Source organism: Sus scrofa, chromosome 10 (assembly GCF_054392235.1).
Source record: "Sus scrofa isolate SSC_HxYL_T2T_F1_AM1 chromosome 10, Sscrofa_HxYL_maternal_Yorkshire_Landrace_v2.0, whole genome shotgun sequence".
Classification (NCBI taxonomy): Eukaryota; Metazoa; Chordata; class Mammalia; order Artiodactyla; family Suidae; genus Sus; species Sus scrofa.
This window is the reverse complement of record NC_139392.1, coordinates 49945378-49970065: the sequence shown is the minus strand read 5'-3', so window position 1 is coordinate 49970065 and position 24688 is coordinate 49945378. Positions and strand designations below refer to the sequence as shown.

General features: G+C 38.0%; 1 pseudogene; it reads right to left on the bottom strand.

Moving 5' to 3' along the window:
• Nucleotides 1–20514: 20514 nt before the first annotated feature.
• On the bottom strand, nucleotides 20515–21461 carry LOC110258911 (olfactory receptor 5AN1-like; annotated as a pseudogene).
• Between the last annotated feature and the right edge of the window lie 3227 nt (nucleotides 21462–24688).

Genomic DNA, 24688 nt, shown 5'->3' with positions numbered 1-24688 from the left:
TTTTGCTCTTTTTGCTTTTTTAGGGCTGCACCCATGCCATATGGAAGTTCCCAGTTTAGGGAAAGAATTGCAGCTATAGCTGCCAGCCTAAACCACAGCCACAGCAAAGCAGGATCCAAGCCACATCTACAACCTACACCACAGCTCATGGCAATGCTGGATCCCTGACCCACTGAGTCAGGGTAGGGGTCAAACCCACATCCTCATGGATTGTAGACAGATTTGTTTCCATTGTACCACAATTGGAACTCCCTAAAAATTACTCCTTTACTCATAAAAAATTACACCATAAATAATAACTCCTCACATTTTATACAAATATATTCAATACATCAAGTCCAAAATGATGTGGAAAATTACATCTGATTTATAATCCTGATATACACAGAATGGATGCCCAATTAAATTATGAAATAGGCCTTCTTAGGGAAGTCTTTATACACAATTCCAAAATGATGCTAGAAGAACTCACTACTGGCCCCCACTCCTGTCCTGATTTTAAGATATTTTGCCTCCTGGGAAACAGTGTAGTACTCTGTGAAAGGTCAGACGTTAGAGATTTAGTTCTCAGTGATATAATCAAGATAACAACATAGGTCATTCCTGACTTCAGTTCCCGCCACCAAAAAAAAATTTTTGCAGCATTCCCATAGTTGCGCAGTGGAAAGGAGTCCAACTAGGAACCATGAGGTTGTTGGTTCGATCCTTGGCATTGCTCAGTGCGTTAAGGATCTGGCATTGCCCTGAGCTGTGGTGTAATTCAAAGACGCAGCTCAGATGGGGCATTGCTGTGGCATTGTTGTTGCATTGCTATTGCTAAGGCATAGGCCAGCAGCTGTAGCTCCAATTAGACCCCTAGCCTGGGAACCTCCATATGCCACAGGTGCAGCACCAAAAGGACAAAAAATATATATGTGTTAGCAATTATTCACAGACAAGATAACATGTGAAAATCTTAAAACACAGGAATAAGGCAGAAGCACACCCCTAGACCACAGAGATGGAGAAGGCCCACATTAGAAGGGTAGAGGAGCAGCACATTTCACTGCATTGCCCCTCCCCTATGTGACACAGTACTACACCAAGAGGACCCCTCTTGGCCTCTGCTTTCTTTAGTGAGAAAAAGAGAGGCCGATATGTACCTCCAGCTCCCCCAGCATTATGTGTCACTGCTCAGGAGGGCCACTTCAGTCTCATTTCCTAGAAGCTATGTGGTAATCCATGGGGTTTGACCACTGGGAATCAGATTGTGCCAGAGAAGAGGGACAGGATTTGCAATAATTAGTACTTTGAGCAGACTGAGTTCCTGCTTGCAGCAGTTCTGCCTGATATGAGACTCCATACAGTGAGCCTTGAAGCCTATTCTCTTGCATCCCTAATTCCTAATCCTCCCTACTACTGAGGTTATTCTCAAGCACTACCCCTACAGGAAGCATGGCTGGAACACTCAGAAAATTACACAAGCCAGGAGCACATGAGTGGAGTGTCCAGTCAGTGGCTCTGCCCATCTGCAGACCAAAGCTAGTGGCTCCATCAGGCCAGGAAACTTGTGCAGTTACCCAAATATGGAGCCTTGCCAGTCTTGGGGCCTGTTCTATCACCATGCTCAGGCAAGGAAGCTAGTTGCTAGCCTGAACTACTGCTGAATACAGCCTTCAGCCATACATGGTTAGAAGAACTAACCAATGGATCTGGAAAGCTGCATAACCCATCCTACAACTCTGCTTTCAGTAGCATGTGAGCAGAGAGCCCAATCAATGGCTGTGCCTCTCTTAATGCCACTCTTGGCCCAAATACCAAGGCAGAAATCCTATCAACTGTGTCAAACCATTGTCATCTTCTCCCCAACTTCAGAACATGGACAGTGTCCTCACCCATAAATAGACTTTAATAGCTAGCTAGCCCCAGCAGCCCAAGGGTATTACTAGATGACCCATCTAGAACTCCAAGCTGAACTGAATGGGGAATAGCTTTTGTTGCCAAGGCAAACACATGAAAAGACAACTAAGTGAAATTAAGAATGCATTAACAAAATGAACAAAATTAGTTCAACAAAGAAAGAGAAACCACACACACACAGAGACACACACATACACACACACGAAAGCAGGAGCTCTTGCTGTGGTGGTGGGTTAAGAAAACAACTGCAGTGACTTGGGTCACTGTAGAGGTTCAGGTTCAATCCATGGCCTCGCAGAGTGAGTTAAAGAATCTGTCATTGCTGTAGCTGCAGCTGGGGCTCAGATTTAGTCCCTGGCCCAGGAATTTCCATATGCCATAGGTGTGACATAAACAAACAAACAAACAAAAAAACCCAGAAATCCTAGGGGTTAATAATAAAATGACTGAAATGAAGAAATCAATAGAGTGTTTTAACACTACACTCAACCAAGCAGGAAGAATCAGTGAGATAGAAAATAAGTCATTTTAAATTATTCTGTCAAAGAAAACAAAAGAATGAAAAAAATTTAAGAACTACAAGACTTACCATGGGACACCATCACCATCAAGACAAAAGATATGCGCATTTTGGTATTCCTAGAAGAGAAAGGAATAGAAAGAATACATAAATCATTAATGACCAAAAGCTTCCCAAATCTGGGGAACAAAAGAGACATTCACGTTCAAGAGATCCCTAAGCCCCCAACAAGGTGTCATAAAGGGCTACATTGACAAATATTACAGTTAAGCTGTTAAATGTCAAAGGTGAGAATTTTGAAAACAACAAGAAAAAGGCAACCTATCACCTAAAAGGGAACTCCCCCTCATAAAATAATGGGCTGATTTCTCCTCAGAAAATTTTTAGGTCAGGAGAGGGCCCTTTCTTTCTTATTGGAAGAAAAACTATTAACCAAAAATACTATACATGGTAAAGTGTTCCTTCAGAGATAAAACTGTTAAAACCAAAGAAAAGCTGAGGATATTCATCACAGCCAGACCTGCCTTCCAAGAAATGCCAGAAGGTACTTCACAAGGAAATAAACATTTGAATGTAGGTGTAAGATGCACTGGTAAGTGTAATATAGAGTCAAAGTCATATGTTTTAATATTGTACTTGTGGTATCTAATGCACTTATGCTGATTTAAATTTTAAAAATAGACGTCTAAACAAAGCCATAGATACAATAATTCATATATTAAAACTTGTAAATTGCAACATTAATAACATAAAAAGTAAGGGCAGGGGATGAAGCAGTGTCAAATGTAGGAATGACATCCAAGTTAAATTGTTATCAGCTTAAAATTGGATGTTATAAATATATTTCCTGTAAGCCTCATGGTAACCACAAAGGAAAAACCTGTAGTTTCAACACAAAAGATTATGATAAAATGTCAAAGTTTACTGCTACACAAAGACATCACTTCAGAAAAGAAGACAGCAAGATAAGAAGCAAGGAATAATGAGTCTATAAAACAGAAACAATTAACAATTTGTCAGTAATGTCATAAACTATCAATCATTATTTTAAACATCAGCAGATTAAATTCTCCTGACAAAAGACATAGACTGTCTAAATAAATACAAAAGCAATATGCAACAATGCGTTTCTTTCAAGAGTGTCATTTTAGCTTTAAAGATAGAGGCTGAGAATGAAAGTGTAGGAAGATGTTTCAAGCCAATGGTAACCAAAATACTCAATGGAGAGAAGAAATTCTCTTCAATGTGTGGTATAGGGAAAATTGGATATTCATATGAAAAGAATGTGACTACTAGATCTCAATCTTACACCACTCAAAAAAATTATCTTGAAGGGAACTAAGGCTTAAATAAATGGTTCTATATAACCAATGACCATAAAACTCCTAGAAGAAAACAAGGGGGGGAAATTTCTTGATATGGGCCTTGGCAATGATTTTTTTTGAATAAGGAAAAAGCAAAAAAACAAATCTCAAAAATCAACAAGTGGATTTGTATCAAATAAAATAACCTTCTGCACAGCAAAATAATTAGCTTTTAAAAAGAGAGAAAAAGCAACCTATGGAATGAGAGAAAATACTTGCAAACCACACATATGATAAAGGATGAATTAAAAAATATATGAGATATAGAACTCAATACCAAAAATAATTTCAATAGGAACCCAATTAGCAATTAGGCAAAGGGACTGAATACGAAGACAACCAAGTGCCATAGACACATGGAAAGTTGCTTAATATCACTAATCATCAGAAAAATGACGATCAAAATCTTAATGAGCTATGACCTTGCACATGTTATAATGGCTATTATCAAAATGAAGAGATAACAAATGTTAGTGAGAATGTGTAGAAAAGGGAACCCTGTTCACTGCAATGGTAATGTAAGTTGGTGCAGCTACTATGAAAAACAGAGTGAAGTTTACTCAACCAGAAATAGAACTGCATATTCAGCAATTTCACTTCTGTGTATATATACAAATGAAACACAATCACTGTCCAGAATAGATATCTACAGCCCCATGTTCACTGCAGTTTTATTTACAATAGCCAAGACATTTGAATGAATAAAGAAATCATGATATATATACATTTCAGGCATCAGAAAACCTTGAGGGCATTGTGCTAAGTAATATAAGTCACATAGAGAAAGACAAATACTGTATGATCTCACTATGTGTGGGGGAAAAATCATAGAAGAGTTCCCATTGTGGCTCAGTGGAATCGAATCTGACTAGTATCCATCAGGACACAAGTTTGATCTCTGGCCCCACTCCATGGATTAAGGATTCAGCATTTCCAAGAGCTGTGGGGTATAGGTCACTGACATTGCTCAGATCTGGCATAGATGTGGCTGTGGCTGTAGCCAGCAGCTGTAGCTCTGATTCAACCCCTAGCATGGGAACTTCCATATTCCATAGGTGCAGCCCTAAAAAATAAAAAGAAAATCATAGAAGCAGAGACCAAGTCTGTGGTTCCAAAGAGGCAGAGGATGGAGAATGGGAGAATTGGGAGAAGGTGGTCAAATGTATAAACTTTCAGTTATAAGATAAATGAGTTCCAGGAATGTAATAGTCAACATAATGACAATAATTGAGAATTCTATATTGTATATTTGAGAGTTGTTAATGCTTTGAATTTTTCACCATTGAGAATGATGTCAGTTGTGGATGTGTCATATATGGCTATTAGTATGTTATGGTAGTTTCCCTCTATTTCTTGCTCACTTTCCAGAGAGTTTTTATCAGAAACAGGTGTTGAATTTTATCAAAAGCTTTTGACGCATCTATTGAGATGATCATATGGTTTTTATTCTTCAGTTTGTTGATGTGGCATGTCATAGTCATTGCTCTGCAGATACTGAAAAACCCTTGCATTCTAGCAATAAATCCCACTTGATCATGGCGGGATATAACTTTTTAATTTATTTTTGGATTCAGTTTGCTGGTATTTTGTTGATGATTGTTGCATCTATGTTCATAAGTGATATTGGCCTGTAATTTTCTTTTTCTCTGTGTGATATCCTCTGATTTTTGTATCAGGGTGATAGTGTTCTCATAGAATGAACTTGGAAATGTTCCTTCCTATGCAATTTCTAGAGGAGTTTCAGAAAGGTAGGTGTTAACTTTTATGTGAATGTTTGACAGAATTCGCCTGTGAAGCCATCCAGTCCCTGACGTTGGTTTTTTGGACTTCTTTAACCATAGTATGAATTTCAGTTCTTATGATTGGTCTACTCATATTTTCTATTTCTTTCTGGTTCAGTCTTGGGAGGTTGTACCTTTCTAAGTATCTGTCCGTTTCTTCTAGTTGTCCAATTTATTGGCATATAGTTTGCTTGTAGTAGTCTCTTATGATCCTTTGTATTTCTGTGATGACCATTGTAACTTTTTCTTTTTCATTTCTCATTTTATTGATTTCAGCCCTCTCCCCTTTTTTTCTTGGTGAGTCTGGCTAAAAGTAAATCAAATTTTTAATTTTTTTTAGGAACCAACTTTTGGTTTCATTGATCTTCTCTATTGTTTTCTTTGTCTCAATTTCATTTATTTCTGCTGTGATCTTTATAAGTTATTTCCTTCTAAAAATTTTAGCCTTTGTCTCTTCTTGCATCTCTAGTTTCAGAATGGGGGAAGATCTTTGCAAATGAAGTGCTCAACAAGGGATTAATCTGCTAAATACATAAATATCTCATTGAGCTTTCTACCAAAATAACAAAAAACCCCAACAATGGGCAAAAAATCTAGATAGACATTTCTCCAAAGAAGACAGACATGTGGCAAAAAAAAAAGCACATGAAAAGATGCTCAACATCACTAATTATTAGAGAAGTGCAATTCAAAACTACAATGACATATCACCTCACACCAGTCAGAATAGCTATCATCCAAAAGTCTACAAACAATAAATGATGGAGAAAGTGCAGAGAAAAGGGAACCCTCCTGCACTGCCTGTGGGAATGTAAGCTGATGCAACCACTATAGAGAACAGTATGGAAGTTACTTTAAAAACAAACTTTAGAATTTCCATATGATCCAGAAATCCCACTCCTGGGCATCTATCCAGGGAAAATCATAATTCAAGAAGATACATGGACTCCAATATTCATTGCACTGCTATTAAAAATAACCAAGACATGGAAGCAACTTAAATGTCCATCAACAGAAGAATGGGTGAATAAGATGTGGTACCTATATGCAATGGGATACTACCCAATCACAAAAGAGAAGGAAATAATGCCATTTGCACCAACATGAATGGACCTAGAGATTTTCATACAACATGAAGAAAGATAGAAAGTCAAATATCACATGATATATGTGGAATCTAATGAAAATGATATAAAAGAACTTCTTGATAATACAGAAACAAACTCAAATTTCAAAACTGATTTTAGGAGTTCCCGTCGTGGCGCAGTGGTTAACGAATCCGACTAGGAACCATGAGGTTGCGGGTTTGGTCCCTGCCCTTGCTCAGTGGGTTAACGATCCGGCGTTGCCGTGAGCTGTGGTGTAGGTTGCAGACGCGGCTCGGATCCCGCGTTGCTGTGGCTCTGGCGTAGGCCGGTGGCTGCAGCTCCGATTGGACCCCTAGCCTGGGAACCTCCATATGCCGTGGGAGCGGCCCAAGAAATAGCAACAACAACAAAAAAGACAAAAAGGCAAAAAAAAAAAAAAAAACTGATTTTATGGTTACCATAAATGAAACCATTGTAGAGAGGAAACAATGGGGAGGGTGAGAGTAACATATATACACTATGGTATAAAAGAGATGCTTAATGAGAACCTACTGTATAGCATAGGAAAATCTACTCAATGGTTTGTAATAGCCTACATGGGGAAAAATAAGTACATGTATTACTAATTCACATTGCTGTACACCTGAAACTAATACAACATTTTATGTCAACTATATGCCAATAAAATTAAATAAAAAGAAAGCTGTTAAGAGAGTAAATTTTAAAAGTTCTCATCCCAAGGAAAAAAATTGTACCTGTAAGAAATATGGACATTAACTAATTTTAATATGGTAATCATTTTGCAATATTTATTTATATCAAATCATTATGTTGTACATCTTAAATGTCTACAATATTATATATCAATTCCATCTCAACAAAACTGTAAAAAAAAGTTTTAGTTCTGATACCTTCTCCCTTTATGTCGCAGTAGGTCAAACACACTTGTCCAATATACTCACAATGAAGTGAGCACAGCCAAACACCCAAACTATAAAGCAAATGGGATATAGATGCTCAGCACAAAATCAAGTACCACAATCCTGCTCAAGAGCTGTTGGTTATTATTATCACTGATGGTTTACAGATAACCATGAATCAATAGATGTGCCCAGGGACAGGAATGCCAGCAGTGCTAGAGTTTTATGGGTTAATTTGTGGAAATACCTGAGGCATCATCAGCCCTGTACACAGTCATGTATCTTTGCCTCAAGGCAGGAGTAGATTCAGACTTCATTTAGAGGCAAGTCAAGTGAGCTGTGGCCATGAAGATACAAATCACCTAAAGCATGTTCAATTTACTTTGCTTGAATTTGAGAACATATGGGTCTATTGAAAATTGGCATCAATCTATGATGGGCCTTGATGTCCGGAGTCAAAGCAAATATTTCAATCTTTAAATACCACAAAGGTATATTTCTACTTTTTGCTGGTACATTCAGCATGTTACAGGTCCCTGACAGATTCATAACAGATTACATCTGACACTGTCCATAACCCAAACTGAGGTGAAAGAGAAAATCAATAGTAACATCCAAGAAAACTCTGGAAATGATTAATAATTGAAAGGAGTTGAACTTTCAGAAAACAAAAAGTAGTATAAATGTTGACAATTAATTGTCCTTGTAAGAATAGATGTGTCAAAAGAGCAAATAGAAATTTAAGAAATAAATTTTGTTATCAGTAAGAATTTAATATCTGATAAAGTCAGTATGTAAACTTGATAAAGGATAAACTCTACCATAAATGGTCTGTGAGACCCAGTTCCCTATAAGTAAAAAGCATTAGGGAAATAAATACATAAGCACTTTTATACTCTTGAGATGGGAAACATTTCTGAAATATAACACCAACACAGAAACAATAAGGAAAATATGATATAACAATTCAAATATGGTTATGGCTAAAATTTCCCTTACATAAAATGCTTTTTAATAATAATTGATGAACTGGTGAAAAATAGTCACAAAATATAAAAATATAATATGGCAAAGTGTTTAATTTAAAAGGCATGAGTTTTTGGGTTGAGTCCTTAGGGTTTTCTAGGTATAGTATCATGTCATCTGCATACAGTGACAGTTTTATCTCTTCTCTTCCTATATGGATGCCTTTGATTTCTTTTGTTTGTCTAATTGCTGTGGCCAGGACTTCCAAAACTATGTTGAAGAGCAGTGGTGAGAGTGGGCATCCCTGTCTTGTTCCAGATTTGAGTGAGAAGACTTTCAGTTTTTCCCCATTGAGGATTATATTTGCTGTGGGTTTATCATAAATGGCTTTGATTATATTCAGGAATGTTCCCTCTATACCCACTTTGGCGAGGGTTTTGATTATGAATGGATGTTGAACTTCGTCAAATGCTTTTTCTGCGTCTATTGCGATGCGTGTACCCGCATGTTCATTGCAGCACTATTCACAATAGCCAGGACATGGAAACAACCCAAATGTCCATTGACAGATGATTGGATTCGGAAGAGGTGGTATGTATACACAATGGAATACTACTCAGCCATAAAAAAGAATGACATAATGCCATTTGCAGCAACATGGATGGAACTAGAGAATCTCATCCTGAGTGAAATGAGCCAGAAAGACAAAGACAAATACCATATGATATCACTTATAACTGGAATCTAATATCCAGCACAAATGAACATCTCCTCAGAAAAGAAAATCATGGACTTGGAGAAGAGACTTGTGGCTGCCTGATGGGAGGGGGACGGAGTGGGAGGGATCGGGAGCTTGGGCTTATCAGACACAACTTAGAATAGATTTACAAGGAGATCCTGCTGAATAGCATTGAGAACTATGTCTAGATACTCATGTTGCAACAGAAGAAAGGGTGGGGGGAAAAATGTAATTGTAATGTATACATGTAAGGATAACCTGACCCCCTTGCTGTACAGTGGGAAAATAAAAAAAAAAATAAAAGGCATGAGTAGGAGTTCCTGTCATGGCACAGTGGAAACAAATCCCACCAGGAACCGTGAGGTTGTGGGTTCAATCCCTGGTCTCACTCAGTGGGTTAAGGATCCGGTGTTGCCAGGAGCTGTGGTGTATGCTGGCACTATGGCTCTGATTGTACCCCTAGCCTTGGAACCTCCGTATGCCATAGGTGCAGCCTAAAAAGACAAAAGAAAAAAAAAGGGGGACGCATAAGTAAATACTGCTGTTGAGTACACAAAATGGTCCTACCTTATTGAGGAAAAAATACTTTATGTAATTTATATAATCTTCTCTCTCTCTCCACACACACACACACACACACACACACACACACACACACACAAAATGTGAGCTGGTTACAAATGCCTAAAATAATCATTGGTATGGAGTTGATGTTCTTCTTTGCACTTGTTGGTTGTTTTTCAATTTTCCACAACTCCTATCTTTATAATAAGAACAAGTTATTAAAATATATTAAACTTTAATCCTAAATAGTAGCTAAGAAGAGAGATAAAAAAGTGGGAAAATGACAGGGAGAGAATGAAAGATAGAGAATGACAGGGAGAACAGACTCAGACTTTCCTGATTTATTACTGGATGTGTGACCCATAGAAAATTATTAATCCCTCAGACACCTCATTGATACATGGGGCTCTTAATACTTATAGGGTTGTTTCAGGGATTGAATGACATAAAGGCCTTAAAACAGTGAGCAATCAATAAATGTTGGCAATTGTCATTCTTATGGAATTCCTCACTGTAAAGGAAAAAATAAGGGAGAACTAAAACAAAAGGACCAAGGAGTTCTTCCAACTACCATATGCTCCAGCAATCCAACTCCTGGGCGTATATCTCAAGAAAACCATAATTTGCCAAGATACATGCACCTCAATGTTCACTGCAGCGCTGTTTACAATACCCAAGATATAGAATCAACCTGAATGTCCATCTACAGAGGATTTGATAAAGAAGACATTTAGCATATATACAATGGAATATTACTCAGCCATAAAAAAGAACGAAATAATGCTATTTGCAGCAACATGGATGGGCATAGAGATTATCATATGGAGTGAAGTAAGCCAGACAAAGAAAAATAAATATCATATGAGATCACTAATGTGTGGAATCTAATTTAAAATGATGAAAAAATCATTTACAAAATAGATGGAATTCCTGTTGAGGCACAGCAGGTTAAGGATCTGGCATTGTCTCTGAGGTGGTACAGGATCAAACCCTGACCCAGCACAATGAATTAAAGATCTGGCATTGCCACATTTGGGGCATGGACCACAGCTGTGGCTTCAGTTGGATCTCTGGCTCAGGAACTACAATATCCTGCATGTGCATCCAGAAAAAAAAAATCGTACAAAACAAAAACAGGCTCAGGTTTTTGAAACCAAACTTATGTTTACCAGAGGGTAAATGTGGGGAGAGGGATAAGTAAGGGGTTGGGACTGATATATATAAACTACCATGTATAAAATAGGTAACAAGCACCTACTGTACAGCACAGGGAAATCTACTCAATACTGTGCCATAACTTGCATGGGGAAAGAAACAGAATGGAAGTATACATATATGTGCAACTGATTCACTTTGCTGCACACCTGAAACTAACACAACCTTGTCAGTCAACTGTACTCTAATTAAATTGTTTTAAAAATGAGTTCCTAAATTAGATGGCCTCTAAACCTAAACTCAGAATATTGTTAATAAATGACTGATTTATTTCCATGCTATTTCATCATCTCTCATTCAGCAAAATTGTAAACACCCGATGCTGCTTTTATGCTCCATCAACACCAACTACAATTGAACTGATGGTACTCTCACTACAAATAATATGTGGACTAGTGGAGATGCTACGCTATTTAATGATAAGCATCTCATGTACTAATATTTATATAATTAAATAAATATATTATAATACATTAGGAAATGGTTCTTTTACTCCCTTTTGAATATGAAAGTATAAATGTATTTGTTTTATTTCATTTTATGGTTTTACTAAATTTAAAATCTTTCTGTTTACTCTTACAATAGGGTGCTGCTAATATGTTTCTCAGATGATTTGTCCAAGATGAGTAGGAATCAAAGAAAATATTTTGAAAATAAAAACTCTCACACACAACATCTCCAAAACATCAACATAATTATTCAATTCAGTAAAACCACGCAAGATTTTGCCCAATTGCTTGTTAAGAAATTCTTCACTTTGTGAATACCTTTTGAAACAGACTCAGCCACAACTAAGCATTCTGTGTAACCCAGCACTCCCAGAAAAGAATGAAGAGTAGTGCATTGTTTTACTTATTCATGAAAAAAATTGTCATAAAAATTTCTGTTGTTAGACTTTGGTAAACTAGAGGAAAAGCAAATGTATTCTGAATGTATTCACTCTTTTTGATTAAAAATTCTTAACGTGTTCATCACATCTTAATATTTAGAAGAAAAAAAATGACTGAGGTAAATATTGCTTGGAGATTTCACTACGGAGATAGAGCTAATCAAAACTTTGTCCAAAGATGATCTACAAAGGACATGGTCATTTGCCAGGTTGTGCAGGGTACAAAATAATGTGAAGAAAGCCAGGAATGGTGCTGGATGAAGAACAAGATAAGTAAAAGAAATTTAAAGTGACAGCTATACCAACACTACCTGTACTAGGAGCGGGCATGTCTGATGACTGTGTCACCTGTATCATCAGACCCCCAAGGTATCCATCATGAGAGGGGACAGCTATTTGAAATATTTCAAAAGGCCAGTGCAGGAGTTCCCGTCATGGCGCAGTGGTTAACGAATCCGACTAGGAACCATGAGGTTGCGGGTTTGGTCCCTGCCCTTGCTCAGTGGGTTAACGATCTGGCATTGCCGTGAGCTGTGGTGTAGGTTGCAGACGCGGCTCAGATCCTGTGTTGCTGTGGCTCTGGCATAGGCTGGTGGCTACAGCTCCGATTGGACCCCTAGCCTGGGAACCTCCATATGCCGTGGGAGCAGCCCAAGAAATAGCTAAAAAGACAAAAAAAAAAAAAAAGACAAAAAAAAAAAAAAAAAAAAAGGCCAGTGCAATGGTACTTGAGGACTTCGTCATACCATTATGGAGAAACAATGAATCCAAGCTGTATATTGAAATCGACATCAAATTAATTATATTTTTTAAATTAGATTCCTCAGGAAAAAGTAAATCAAAAGAGTCCATGGGATGGATAAAGTTTGGAAACACAGACAGGCATTTTAAATCTTAGGAAATTTCCCTGAATTGAAGTAAATTATTATTTTAATTCAGCACTCGGTTAACTTGTACAATGTGTTGGGCTTCGTAGACATGATTTCATTTGATTTTACAGGATCCTATCACCCCCTCGTTTTCAGGGGAAAAAAATGGAAGGAAACAGAGTTCAAGATTACATTCTTGAGAAACTGCAGAACTAGTCCTCAACATTTGTCTCCCACCAGAGTGAGGACCTAAAATTTTAGGGTAGAGATCATCCTTTCACTGAAAGTCATAGAATCTGGGTAAGGAGAAAGAGAACATGAGGAAGAGCTCTATGAGGGGGGTATGGACATGAGGAGGGGGGAAGAGTTGAAGAATGAAAGAAACAGAACTATAAACTTTGCTCCATGAACATCCTCCTAAAAGATTCACATGGCTATAGAGATAGCACAGAACCCACTGTTCTCTCTAAATCTCATCCTCTCACCTTGACTCCGTTCCCAAGAAGACAGAGTTCTTGCCAAAGGTTGACACTGTGTATCTCGTTCTCCCATAAAATTTTTCAGGTGGGCCCTATTGCCCTTCAAGATAGGAACTTTGTCATTGAGCTGGCTGTTCATCACTGCCAGAGAGATTCTCACAGGGGTGTTACTCTTAAATATGGTACTATAGGCAGAGGTGAAAGGAGAAGGACAATTAGAGAGAGGAACCTCTCCAGGTACTTGCTCTCTGGAGTCAGTGTTGTCATGGAGCTTTTGTCCCTGCTAATTTCACGCTCCACTTTGCCATGCCCCTTCTGGATCCATTCCCTACTTTCCAATAGTCCAATCATAATCTTAGGATTATAGCTTTTCTTTTAATGAACTCAAAGTCATTAGAGCTAGAAAGACCCAGGGATTTTTTAGTCCAATACCATCAATATCCAGGTGAGGACCTGAAGCCTGTAGAGCTAAGGGATTTGTCAAGATGACAAAGCAAGTTGGTAAGAATAACTTGAAACAATTATGTTAAGCATGTGCACTTCCTGTTTACTAAGTAGTTTCATTATACACATATACACATACACACATACTCTATTATATGTATACATACAGGAGTTCCCGTTGCGCCTCAGTGGGTTAAGAACCAGACTAGTATCCATGAGGATGCATGTTTGATACCTCACCTTGTTCAGTGGGTTAAGGATCCTGCTTCATCAAGCTGTGGCATAGGTCACAGATGCAGCTTGGATCCTGTGGCCATGACGTAGGCCTGCAGCTAGTGCTTAGATTCTCCCTCTACCCTGGGAACGTCCATATGCCATGGGTGTGGCCCTAAAAATAATCAATTAAGTAATTTAAAATAAAAATTTTAAAATAGCTATATAGACATGGCTCGGATCCCGCGTTGCTGTGGCTCTGGCATAGGCTGGCAGCTACAGCTCTGCTTAGACCCCTAGCCTGGGAACCTCCATGTGCCATGGGAGCAGACCCAGAAAAAGGCAAAAAGACAAAAAAAAACATATATATATATATATATATATATATATATATATATATATATATACACATTTTCTCAAATATGTTATCTGAAACAATTACCACAGCAGCCCTGTGAGGCAGACATAACATGATTTCCCATGATAAGTGAGGAATTTGAAGCAAGAAGACATACAAAAATTGAAAAAGCTAATTCATGACAGGGCCACAAATTATTATGGTTACACCCATGGGTATTGGTATCAACATATCACAAATTGGGGTGGGAGTCTGGCTTTTCCACTTGAGTGCTGTGTGACCTTGAGCAAATTAACCACGCTGAGCCTCAGAATTATCGCTTCAGGTTTTCATAAAATGAAGCTGACAGTAGGAGCTATTTCATTGAGTAGTTCTTCCTAGACAGAATCAAATTAGGGAATGCTCATAAATCATTATGTAGAGTATCTATTACATAGCATGCCTTCTATCAATAGTAGGTGTGAGGTTTTCTGAATTGGATTTCTTTCAATACATTATGCCGCATTACTATTTATTCATTAAAATACCTACCTCAGCTCATTTCCATAAAACTTCTGTGTTTTTTTTTTAATAGTGGTGCTCATCTATTCTGCCCTACTAGGAATGTTTTAGCAAGGTCCCACCCTTGATTTCATCTACTTCAGCTAACCTTAATTCCAGGGAAAATGGGATGGTTGGGGCAAAGAACTAAATATATTCTTTTGTTCTTGCTAATATGCTAGTAGTTTCATATTCCCATGATAAAAGCTAGTCATATAATCATTGAAACCAAACAGATTCTTCTTTTTTTCAAGAGGTAGTTTTTATTTAAACAAAACAGAAAAAAAGAAGTTATTGATCCCCTCGCAAGCACCAGATGCTATCAGTGGTCCCACGGTTACAATGGTTCATAAAACATGGTCTCATCCTCAAGGAATGTGCAGTGTCACTGAGAGTTTCTGATTCATACACAGATACAGTCAGTGATGTAGGTGTCGTGCCAAAGGTCAGAAGAGGCTTCCTATAGGGAAAGCCACCTGACTTCCCTTGAGAAGCATGAGTAAGATGTGGGATGCTGAACCTCTTGAAATGCAGATGCCTCAACTTTGAGGTGAAGAACTTAATAGTCTAACATAAAGCCTTATGAGAATCAAATGTGAGAATTCAAGGAAACCATCCTATCTCAGAGGTTTTTCATACTTGTAAAAGCCAATTGAAGTTATTGAACTAACCCCACCTGCCTCAATAAACATTGCTCCACTTCTTCAGCCTTCTTTCTAGAAGACTATGACTCCTGCTTAGAATTGGAAACCAACAAAATTGATCCCTTTATCTTCACGGAATAACCTTGGTTTGTCTCATATAATACATTGTGTCTTCAAGCCTCTTTAATTTTTCTGATATAAGTATAGCTAACCCAGCTCTCTTTTGGCTTCCATGTACATGAATTTTCTCTTTTTCTACCCCCTCACTTTTATTCCACGTGTGTTCTTAAAGTTGTAATGAGTCTTTTATAGGCAGCATATACTTGGGCATAGCTTCTTTATCCATTCACTACTCAGTGGGTTTGACTGGATATTTTAGGGTTATTACAGTTAAAGTAGTATTGATAGGCATGAACTTACAATTTCTGTTTAGTGACTCTTTTTCTTGCTGTTTAATAATTCCTTTATTGCTTTCTTCTCTTTGCCCTTTTCCCTATAATTTTTTGATTTTTTTTTTTTGTGTGTGTGTGTTTGCTATTTCTTTGGGCCACTCCCGCGGCATATGGAGATTCCCAGGCTAGGGGTCTAATCGGAGCTGTAGCCGCTGGCCTACGCCAGAGCCACAGCAAATGCAGGATCCGAGCCGCGTCTGCAACCTACACCACACACAGCTCATGGCAACACCGGATCATTAACCCACTGAGCAGGGGCAGGGATCAAACCTGCAACCTCATGGTTCCTAGTCGGATTCGTTAACTGCTGCGCCACGATGGGAACTCCTATAATTTGTTGATTTTGAGTAGTGGTATGCTTAGCTTCATTTCTCTTTACCTTGTGTGAATTTACTATAGATTTTGGTTTTGTGCCAACTGTAAGGTTTCATTCAATATCTTGTATGGATGAACATAGAGATTATCATACTAAGTGAAGAAAATCAGACAGAAATGCAAATATCATATGCTATCACTTATATGTGGAATCTAAAAAATGATTAAAATGAATTTATTTACAAAACAGAGAAAACAAACTTATGATTACCTAAGGGGAAAGTGGATGAGAGATAAATTAGGAGTTTGGGATTAAGAGACACATTAATAAATATAAGACAGACAAACAACAATGACCAGCCGTATAGCACAGGGAACTATATTCAATATCCTGTAATAACCTATAATGGAAATGTATCTGAAAAGAAATATATGTATATAACTGAATCACTTCATTATATACTCAAAAACTAACATACCATTGTAAATCAAATACGCTTTGATTTTTTTAAAAGATCTTAAATTATTAATGGTCTACATTAAGATGATAACAAGTTCAAATACACACAAAAACTATATTTTACCCTTCTTTCCCACATTTTATATTTTTGATATAACAATCCACATCATTTTACCTGTGCATCCATTAAATTTATTGTAGTTGTAGTTATTTTTACCTATTTTCTCTTTTAATATTTATACTAGATTTATGATTGCTATATCAGCATGATTACTACATAAGAATGTCCTGAATTTAGCAATATTTACCCCCACTAATCATTTATATTATCATATGTTTCCCGTTATTTATTAGCGAGATTTTATTTCAGCTTGAAAAAATTCCTTTAACACTTATTGTAAAGCCAATCGAGTGGTGAAAAATCCATCAGATTTGCTTTTCTGAAAAACTGTTTTTCACTCCTTTAATTGTGAAGGACAACTTCTCCAGGTAGACTCTTCTTGGTTGGCAAGTTCTTCTTTCAGCACTTCAAATAGATCCTGTCACTTCCTTTGGGCTGGAAATATTCTGATGAAAATGTCCCGATAGCATTAAGGAGGTTGCGTTGTTTGTAAGAAATTGTTTTTCTCTTGCAGCTTTTAAGATTGTGTCCTTGTCTTTACCATTTGACATATTACTTGTACTATGTCTCAGCATGGTTCTCATTGTATTCAAATTGCATGGGCATGTAAATTGAAACCACAATGAGATACTACCTCACAACCATTAGACTGATGATCATGAAGGAAAAAAGAAAGTGCAAGAATTGGTGAAGATGTGGAGATAAAGGAACACTTGTACACTGGTAGTGGGTGATAAATTGGCTTCACTGCTATGGAAAACAGTATGAAGTTTCTCAAAAAATTAAATATAGATCTATCATATGATCCAGCAGTTCAACTTATGACTATATATAAAATGTAAATAAAAATATAATATTGAAAAGATAGCACTTCCATATTAATTGAATTCATCACAAGGCCAAAATATGGAAACAATCAAAAAATTCAGCAACAAATGGAAAGTGAACAAGAGGTACACATATAAAATAGAATATTATTCAGCCATGAGACAAACAGAAATCTTCTCATTTGTGACTGAAAGGAATGTGTGGAGCTTGAGGGCATTATGATACTTAAGATAGGCCAGACTCAGAAAAAAAAGTACTAAATAATATCACAACTATGTGAAGTTTAAAAAGCCAATCTCATAGAAACAGAATCAGAATGATGATTACCAGGGGATGCAGGAGCAGAAGACATGAGGAGATGAAGTTAAAGGGTACAAACTTGCAATAGGAAGATGAATACATTCTGGAGGTCTAAGGCATAGCATAGTAATCATCACCAACAATATTGTGCTATAAACACACAGCAGAGGCTTATCTCCTACTGAGGCCCCCAGACCGATTAGAAATAGGACTCATGTTATCAAAATCAGGTTGGGCTCTCCATTGCAAGGATAGTTGCTTTTAATCAGAATGCTAGCCATCTAGGGAGATGGTGAATATGGTGTGTCCAAAAACCATCTCTGTAGATTCTGCTTTGCCATGAATGGTTTTAAAGGGAAAAGGGGAAGTAATCTCAGTTAGTCCTTCTAGGGAATCAGAGTCATTTTGTTCAGGGGAGGGCCACACATGTGGCATGTGGAAGTTCCCTGGCCATGGACCAAGCCAGGGACCCAAGCCAGTCTAGTGACAACATGGAAACTTAACCCGTCGTACCACAAAGGAACTCCAGAGATCAGATACTTAACCATCTCCCATTGATGCACCTCCTGACATTCAGGCTTGTCAACATCTTGTGACCTTTCCTGAGATGTTCTCTTGTTCACAGTTTATTAATGAGATAACTGAAATGTGGAAGCTAAGGAAGAGATCTGATCATCTTTTAATTTCTTATTCTTCATGTCTACCTCTTTGATCTAGGGAAGGAAACCACAGCTTAGGTGAGATATTGCTTGATCAAAAGATCTGAAAGGTGTGCTTGGGCCTGAGATGAGTAGAACAGGAAGGTGCATGGTTTAAGCTTAGTTATAATAAATCTCTGCTACAATGACAAAACAAAGGGGCTTCCTGCTGAGGACCATTTCCTGCAAAGAGCTTCTTACACTCACACATACATATTTTTAAAGAGCAGTGCTTAAGAAAATGTACCTAAGCCCGGATGGATGTGAGGTGGGCACACAACATTTATTTACATTGCACTATTTTTTGGCATGGGGTAACCCCTCACACACTCTCCCAAGAGATCAACAATTCCTCTTCTGTCAATTGTGTGCAAGTGCAAACTCATGGAGAACTTGGTAAGAGCTTCAAATGTCTCTTCATTTACAGTTGTTTAACAGAATAATTCATGTGACCATTGAAACTGAGACCCCAAAACAACATTAAGAATCCAATGACTCTCCAAGGGCAATATGTAAACTAATAATACACTTTAATCAGTGTGTTGAAGTTGGGAAATCTGGAAACTCAACAGTCAGGAACATGCCTTAGTCCTCTTTTTAACCAAACCACAAGGACCACAAATTTACATCTTCCTTCTGAAGACAAAAGATGGCTAGAATTAACAACACTGCTTAAACCACAGCCTGTTTCCTCTCCTATCCCTTGAGGTTAACTAGAAAATATCAGCATTACAATACCTCTAACCATTCTACTCCAACCATTATACAATCCCTACAAAACCATAAATTTCTAGGACATAAAATGTTGGCCACTTTCAGTAGGAAGGAAAGTATATATGTTTTCTATACTTGGTCTTCCTCTGCAATATTGAATATAAGTAAATAACACCATTATTGCCATAAATTCTCACACAATTCTCATCACACCAAACATGTTGAGATGTTTGAAACAGCAGAAACTTCTTGATAAGAATGATCCTGTTGCCTATGTTACCAATGGTAAATTTTCCAAATTTAATGGGAGAGAGGTTTGAATCCTACAATATAAGAAATTGTTATTGACTGTGACGTGGATTTTTGGATACCATCTCCAACAAAAATCCCCACTGGATACTAGATGCAAAAAATTACACCAACAGATTCATAAGTAAATAGCCCAGAAGGGGCTGCATATATCATTCCATTCCTCTTCATGATTTAAATCACCTCCTCCTTCCTTGGACTACAGCTGCTGGGGATTGGGATGTAGCCAGAGACTTAGATAACAAGCACTGAAAGAAGCCTTACACAAACATACATTATCCCAGACTACTCTCTGCAGGAGGCACAGTCAGGCCAAATGTATACCTTGTTTCTGACCAATGGTATACCCCCTCTATCTGTTCATGTTCATTCTGGTCAGAAACACAGAGCAAACAATTGTCACCGCCATGTCTAGATTAGGCTGCATCAGAATATTTGGGAGATAAGTTTTCCACAATCCTGGGACTTCTGTCACGTCTCTCCTTTCGGGTCATAAGTTTAAGATTGAACAGACATCATCTCGGAGGCAAAAAGAAAGCAACAAAGTCTGAAACCTTGATGTTTCATGAATACTTGCTGATAAGTGAATAAATGCTGAAGCCACACCGCATGTAGAATGAAAATAATGGGCCACAAGGACTTAAAGATATTTTGATTGTGTGGTAGGATATAGCCGTATGTCCATTTTGGCATATGATCTCTGTCACATTAAACCTTTTTGGTCCAAGGCAGTATGAATTTTGTTATTCTCCATTCATGTGAATATTATTGTGTGTTAAGGTGATTCTAACAGGACAAACATGTCAGACATCACAGTCTGTTGCCTCAGCAACACTCTTTCCTCTTTTTCAATCTCTTCAAGGCATCTTTGATTTCTTTGTTCCTCAGACTATATATCAAAGGGTTCAACACAGGAATCACCACAGTGTAGAAGACTGATGCAAATCTGTCAAAGCCTGGGGAACCACCAGAGCTGGAACTCAAATAGACACAGGTACTTGAGGTATAGAAGAGAGGAAGAGGGTAACTGCTGTCAAGTGAGAAGCACAGGTGTTGAAAGCCTTGGACCTGCCTTTAGCTGAAGTGATCTTCATGATGGAGATGACAATGTAGATATAGGATATCATGATAACTAGGGCATTTACTATCCCAAAGATCATTGCTGATATAGCAGTTAAGAGTCGTACAAAGAATGTGTTAGAGCAGGAAAGAACCCACAGCTGGGGCATGTCACAGAAGAAGTGGTGGATGACATTAGGCCCGCAGAAGTGGAGCTGAGGCATGGCACACACTTGGGACAGAGAACCAGAGAGTCCAGCCATATAGGACCCCAGCACCATCCGACCACAGAGAGAGGGTGACATGATTGATGAATAGAGGAGTGGGTTACAAATGGCAGCATATCGATCATAAGCCATGACTGTCATGAGACAAGACTCACTCAATCCCATGGTTGAAAACACAAAGTATTGAATGGCACAACCCACAAAGGTGATAGTTGGCTTTTCCTGGAAAAAGTCGTAGAGCATCTTGGGGGCTGTAGAGCTCACATAGCATATATCTATAAAGGGCAGATTACTGATGAAGAAGTACATGGGTATGTGGAGGTGGGGATCCATCTTTATCAAGACAATGAGACACAGATTCCAAGTCAGTGTCAAAATATATATCACCAGGAACACAACAAAGAGGACTGCTCTGATATGGGGAAAATCTGAGAATCCCAGGAGGATAAAGTCTGTGATATTTGTAATATTTTCTCCCCCAGTCATTGTCTTTGTACTCCTGAAGTCAGAAAAGACAAGAGAATGCATTGCTGACTCAGGTGAAATGGTAACAGTACCAATCTAATGCATGCCATATTTTTCCACCGTTGAGCACTGGCAAAGGGAATATCCTTCAGTGTCTTGGGGTAAAGACCTCAGCTTTTCATCTTGAATTGTTGGCAAGAGCCTTCTCAGTGCTTCAGGTTCTCAGTTATGCCATGAAGTCTCATGATAAATTACAAAGATATTTTCAAAGTTGACTGAAAAGTTTTCAAAAAGCAATATGAATTTTGTGATTACTATATAAAAGATTATATCATTGATTAAAATTATAGGTTTAAAAAAGAATGTATATGTATGTATGACTGAGTCACTTTGCTCTACAGCAGAAATTGGCACAACATTATATCTCAAATATACCATGAAATTAAAAAAATTAAATAACAGCTTTTTTAATGACCTCTGATAATTCAGGGGTAACTGCTGCTTAATAATAGTATTGCATAAGTAACACCATTTCAGAATAATTTTGAAATAGCTCTTCTCTCCCAAATGACCTTTTAGATAGGTTTTTATATTTTCTTCTTTTACACATAAGAAAAAAATTACTGTTTATTATAACTTCTCAAGATTTTTGTACATATATTCAACCAAACAGCTCCTAGGTGGCCTAGAAAATTACACCATGATTTATAATCCTGATAATATTTTGGAGGGACAGCCTGTTTGCCCCACTAAGTTATGAAATAAGTCTTCTTAGGGAAGATTTCATACAAAACATTCCAAAGGGAAGCTAGAATGACTCACTACTGGCCCCAACTTTTGTCCTAATTGCATGAATTTTTCATTTTAAGAAGCGACATAAAAGACTGGTTAAGGGTTAAGACTTTCAATTTTTAGTTCTGAGTGTCATAATCAATATAGCAATATAGATTATTCCTGAATTCAGTCCTCCTCACCAGAAAAAAAAAACTGGTAACTATTCATAGGCAAGATACCAATGTTAAAATTCAAAAACAAAGGATGAAGAGCATCATCCCTGGGCCACAGAGACCAAGAAGGACCACATGAAAAGAATAGAGAAGAAGCTATACTCTGACCTCACTGCCCTTCCTCTCTGCTGCTTCAGTGCCACACAAAAATGGCCCCTCATTGCCCATGGTTTTCCACAACATTGAAGAAGCAGATAAATTTCTAGAAATGTATGACTTAGAAAAACTGAATCAGAAAAGAATAGAAAGTCTGAACAGAACAATAACTAGTAAGGAGACTAGTAATCAGAAACCTCCCAACAAAGAGAAGCCCAGGACCAGATGGCTTCATGGTAAATTCTACCAATTTTGACTTGATCCACATCCCAAGATGGAGCCAAATATCAGGAACATTCAACTGGTGGGGGGTAGGGGGTGGATGGGAGGGCGGATTGTGACATGGATTCCATGGGGAGAAAGGGGGATGGGAGGAAGCTGTTCAATCAGATAGGGACAGACACTGCGCTGACTCACTTTGGTGACCAAGCAGACTAAGGGATCCTATCCATGCCCCTAGAAAAAAAAAGTCTGTGAGAAAACAGTCAGCCCTGAGGTGAGGAGGTCCAGGATCCTGCATGAGGAGCCACAGAAACCCAACCACAGAGCCCAGGTTCTGGAAAACAGCCTCACTTTATGCATCAATGCAGAACATGAGATACTGATGATTTTCACCCTCCAACTGCCACCTTCTGGATGACTCTTTATCAGCCTGGGAAACCAGGGAGGAGGGGATCTCTGCTCTTCCCCAGTGTGAACTCTGAATCCCACAGTGTGGGATTTACACAGCTTTCTACAAAGGTGTAAGAATAAAACTCATACCAAACTCAGTATAGAGGGGACGTACCTTAACTCAATAAAAGTCATTCATCGGGCGTTCCCTTCGTGGCTCAGTGGTTAACGAACCTGACTAGGATCCATGAGGATTCGGGTTTGATCCCTGGCTTCTCTTAGTGGGTTAAGGACCTGACATTGCCATGAGCTGTGGTGTAGGTTGCAGACGCAGCTCAGATCTGGCATTGCTGTGGCTGTGGCTGTGGTGTAGGCTGGTGGCTATAGCTCTGATTCCACCTTTAGCCTAGGAACTTCCATATGCCATGGATGAGGCCCTAAAAAGCAAAAAACAAAAACAAAAACAAAAACAAAAACAAAAAACAAAAAAAACAAAAACAAAATAAAAGTCATTTATGACAAACCCACAGCAAATATAATACTCAATAGAAAAAAGCTGAAAGCCTTTCTGATAAAATCTGAAACAAGACAAGGATGCCCACTCTCACCACTTTCATTCAGCATAATATTGGAAGTCCTAGCAACAACAATCCCACAAACAAAAGAAATAAAAGTTATCCAAATTGGAATAGAAGAGGTAAAATTGTCACTGTATGCAGATGACAAGATACTACATATAGAAAACCCTAAGGACTCCACACAAAAACTACCTGAAGTGATCACCAATGAATTCAGCAAATTAGCAGGGCACAAGACAACATTTGGAAATCCGTTGCATTTCTGTATATTAACAATGAAATATTAGAAAAGGGATACAAAAATACAATACCTTTTAAAATTGCGGCCAAAAAAATCAACTGCCTAGAAATAAATCTGACCGAGGAGGTTAAAGACTTTTATGCTGAGAACTATAAAATATTAATCAAGGGAATTAAAGAGGATTCAAAGGAATGGAGAGATATTCCATGTTCCTGGGTTGGAAGAATTAATATCATAAAAATGGCCTCTATACCCAAAGCAAACTACAGATTCAATGCAATCTCTCTCAATTACCATGATATTTTTCATAGAACTATAACAATTCAAATTTAATACGGAAGCATAAAAGCCCAAAACTTCCAAGGCAATCCTGAGGAATACGCAGGAGGCATAACTCTCCCAGACTTCAGTTAATATTACAAATAAGACAGTATGGTACTGGTACCAAAACAGACATACAGACCAAAGGAACAGAATAGAGAATCCAGCAATAAACCCAGACACCTTCTGTCAGTTAATCTCCCACAAAGGAGGAAAGAATATAAAGTGGGAAAAAAAGAAAATCTTTTCAGCAAGTGGTGCTGGGAAAACCGGTCAGCTTCATGTAAATCAGTGCAACTGGAACACACCCTCACACCGTGGACAAAAATAAACTCAAAATGCAGTAAAAACTTAAAGGTAAGACAAGACACCATCAAACTCCTATTCATTCCC